This window comes from Furipterus horrens, unplaced genomic scaffold (assembly GCF_987537825.1).
Source record: "Furipterus horrens unplaced genomic scaffold, mFurHor1.1.pri manual_scaffold_4, whole genome shotgun sequence".
NCBI classification, from domain to species: domain Eukaryota; kingdom Metazoa; phylum Chordata; class Mammalia; order Chiroptera; family Furipteridae; genus Furipterus; species Furipterus horrens.
Window position 1 is genome coordinate 39,087,858 of NW_028327174.1, and position 3,770 is coordinate 39,091,627.

The following is a 3,770-nucleotide window of genomic DNA, read 5'->3' on the forward strand; positions in this document are numbered from 1 at the left end:
ATATTATATGACTCTATGCTAGGCTAAACTATGCCAAACTATACTATATCATATCACACTATGTTATACTATAGCGTAATATGCCACTCTAAAATATAATATAATATACCACAGTATATTATCCATACAGGTAATACGTGGGTATATATTCATATAAATTATATGAATACTATAATACATTATACTATGCTATACTATTTAGCAGAAGGTAATTTAACAATTTAGTTTAAATAAGCATCATTGAAGCTGGAACATGCATACATGGAAGAGATAACTAACATTTCGAAATAGTTTACTGATCACATGGACTAGTCCAAATGATACCTAAAATAAAATAGTAAAGCTGCTTCAGAGATGCTATTACCTGGTGAAATGTTCAATGATTTTGCTCAGGAAATGCCACAGCACTTAGCTAATGGGAGATCCATTTTCACTTTGGGCTCCAAACTGAAAGATTTGGAAGGAAAATCTTTCTCTGAAAAAGTTGTAAACACCATTAATTTTCATAGTTTTGAAAGAACTTATCCTAACTTGGAATACATAGAGCATACTGCATAAATAACTCTTTTTATAATGTTAAATAAAATTATTCTAAAATAAAAAATAATTTACCCAGAATTATACAACCTTGAAAAATAAAGCTTTTCTTTTTTTTCTTACAGCTTGTGCTCAAATTAATATTTTATATGTTAAAATGATGACACAGATATAATTTTATATTCAGCTTTTATTACACCAAGCTTTATTTTTTTACAGGTTGGTTTTTTTTTTTTCTGAACAAGTTTTATTAAACAGAAGGGATGGGGCTCTATCCTTCTTGGCTGCTGCCTTCCTCATGGCTGCAAAAATATTGCTCAGCTCCTCTCTCTTCTCTGACATAGATGTGTCCCCACCCTTTTCCTGATGAATTTTAGGGTTGTCGTAAAGGGCAGAACCACACACACCTCTCAGATCACGTCCTGCATGAACTTGGCGAACTTGGTGAGGCGCCCGCGGTAGCAACTATGCCTCGGCTTGCTGTCATTCTTAGTCACCTTGTGGCCCTTGTTGAGGCCCATGGCCATGGGGTAGTACAGAGCCACAGCTGCTGCTCCTCAGTGGCTGCCACGTGCAAGGGCTGACATTTTAAAGTATTTTAACAGAAAGAAGAAAGTTGCTTCAAGGGTCATATCAAAGATGAAAAGGCTGGTGATGAGGTATGGCTGGAACTTGAATACTTTCAGTATCTAGCAACCTCAAAATGCAAAGAAAATAAAATCAACCTCACCTAATGGTTCATTTCCTTGGATTTAAGCCATAAATTTTGAACCATATTTACACAAAAGAGTGAATGAAAACAAGCAAGTAAAGCCCAGGAAATAATTCTTGTTCTTCTGACCATGAAACCTGTGGCTTGCCCAATGTTGCATGTTAGCCATCTTTGTGAAATTCACAGCCATGTAACAACCTGCTAATATTCACAAGATATCCTGAGAACTAGCCAAGAATATATCCTGAAATCAGAAGCTTCTGTCTGTAGAAAAGGCACAACAACAGACAAGTGGGAGGGCTTGAACAGCCTAAAAAACAGGATTTATTGCTGAAGGGTGTAATCCTTCTGTTCTTCAGACAAAAGTGAAGGAATAAATGAGCCTGCACTGTGCACTTGGTTGAGGCTACACTTTCATGTGTATGTATGTTGTGCTATGCATCATGTGGCCTTCTGTCCCTTCATCCCCCAAATAAGAGCTTCTTGGTAAACATTAATATCTATGTCCCCAAAAGTGTTTAAAAATGAATTAGCAAAAATTGTTAAAGCCAGCTTGGGACGATGAAGGCATGAGTACGAGAGTGATGAATGCTTCTCCTGGGTGTTCTTGGGGAGGCCAGCGTTGTTGAGTCATGAGAATTGGTGTTAGGTCCAGTCAGAATTTGACATCTTCACTAACAATCTGGAAAGGGGAGTGCATGGTTCATTAATAAAATGCGCAGTTGAAGTGGAATGATTGATTGGATGCAAGAAAGCAGAGAAATTAGTGATGTTAGTAAAATGAGATGCAACTAAGGAAAATGCTCACTCATCTGTTTAGACAGAAATCACTATTTGAAACTTATTTAATGGGCCAATCAGTTGGGAAAGCACAGCTGAGAGCAGAGGCCTGGAGGTGAAGCTGGGAAGAAGGTTAGACAGGAGACGAGCAGCCGAGCCAGGACAATCTGAGCATCTCTGTGGAAACACCTCACGACAGGGAGCCAGGGTTCATATGCTTCTCACAGCTCCTGACCCCAACCCAGAGTCTCTGACATCCACTCTGCTCCTGCCTGGAGGCCAGCCTGTCCTCTGACCTCTAGCTCTGGCTGCAAACAGTGACTCCAGATGGGCTTCTCTGTCATTGCTCTGCATAATGAGAAGCTGACCGTGTCCAACACTTGGTTGCTTTGGGACCAGTATCTAGAGATATAGATCCAGACCCAGGGTTGAAAGTTAGGAATATTCCTGTGTAGAACTAGGGATTGTATCTTCATCTCCGGCTTCTAGCTCATTACAAGTTGTTTTTAAGGTAAAATTGAAACCAACTAAGACTTAAACCACTTTTCATTCCATCATTTGTAGAAAGATAATGGACTACCTGCTTTTTGCTACTGGGTATTATATCCGTCAACATCTAGGCAAACCCTAATTATTCTGAATAAAATTTATATTTGGACTTACACTTGCCTTATAGCTTTCTGCTGACCTTCTTCCCCTTAGTTCCTTTATTAGTGGTCGCTCCTGCTCAGCTCCTGCAGTGATTGCTACTCATTAGTTAAGAAATGGTCATTTTAGCCATGGGGTAGGAAAGTTGGAAATGAAACCACACACTCCTCATTAATAGGTATAAATGGTCTCCTCAATGCATGGGTGCATGAGTCATTGCACTTAATTTTTCCAAATCAAGTCAAATCTATGTGCATTGGGAAGGATGTCTAATATCTTAATTGCCAAGAAGTTTGAGGGATATACTCAATGCAAGAAAATTAAAGGGGCACCTCTGGTCTTGAGTTCATCATGATTGCCACCCAGAGGATCACTTGATGTTCAAGCTCATGTCCTGCTTCAAAGGTAGGTGTCATTGCTGTTCACAGTCCTGCTATACATAGCATCCACTGCTTCTGTGACCATGTGGCATGGCCACTGGTCCTCCTGAGACCTTTAAGGCTGAAGCACTGTGGATTCATGCCCAGAGCATCAAAGATTTGCATTTCCTGGAATTGGGGCAGATAAGTGTCTATAAGTCAAAACCTAGGATTAGAAAAAAAAGAAAAAATAACTGATTTGCTTTCTTGAGCTTGCATTTTAGAAAAGGTTCCTAACTGCCCTGAGATAAGGGGACTTCATCATGTCACTAGACCAACAGCCTCCTCAGCCTCTTGAGTTGAAAAGGGGGGAAAAGTTCCTCCTCTCTCATTGTTGCATGAATGTCTTCATCATGTTATCCTGCCAGAGGGAATTTCTTATGTTATCCTGCCACATGGCCCTATATGTTGGCACTGAGTTTAAGGCTTATAATTTTTGAACCCTAAATATATATGTTTGTGTGTTTGTGTGTTGTGTGTGTGTGTGTGTGTGTGTGTGTGTGTGTGTTCTTTCAGAGTAAGACCTGGTCCATTGTTATACCAAAATCCCATTGAAAGAAATTGTCCATATTTTCTTAAGTCACTCAGATAGCTTATTTGAAGTTTATGGTTATTTAACATTTGTAACAGATAAGGATTAACTGCATGAACATGGATGTAAAATACTACATGTA

The 3,770-nt window shown here is 39.2% G+C and overlaps 1 pseudogene; it reads right to left on the bottom strand.

Moving 5' to 3' along the window:
- Positions 1 to 750: 750 nt before the first annotated feature.
- On the bottom strand, positions 751 to 1,076 carry LOC150011549 (large ribosomal subunit protein eL36 pseudogene; annotated as a pseudogene).
- Between the last annotated feature and the right edge of the window lie 2,694 nt (positions 1,077 to 3,770).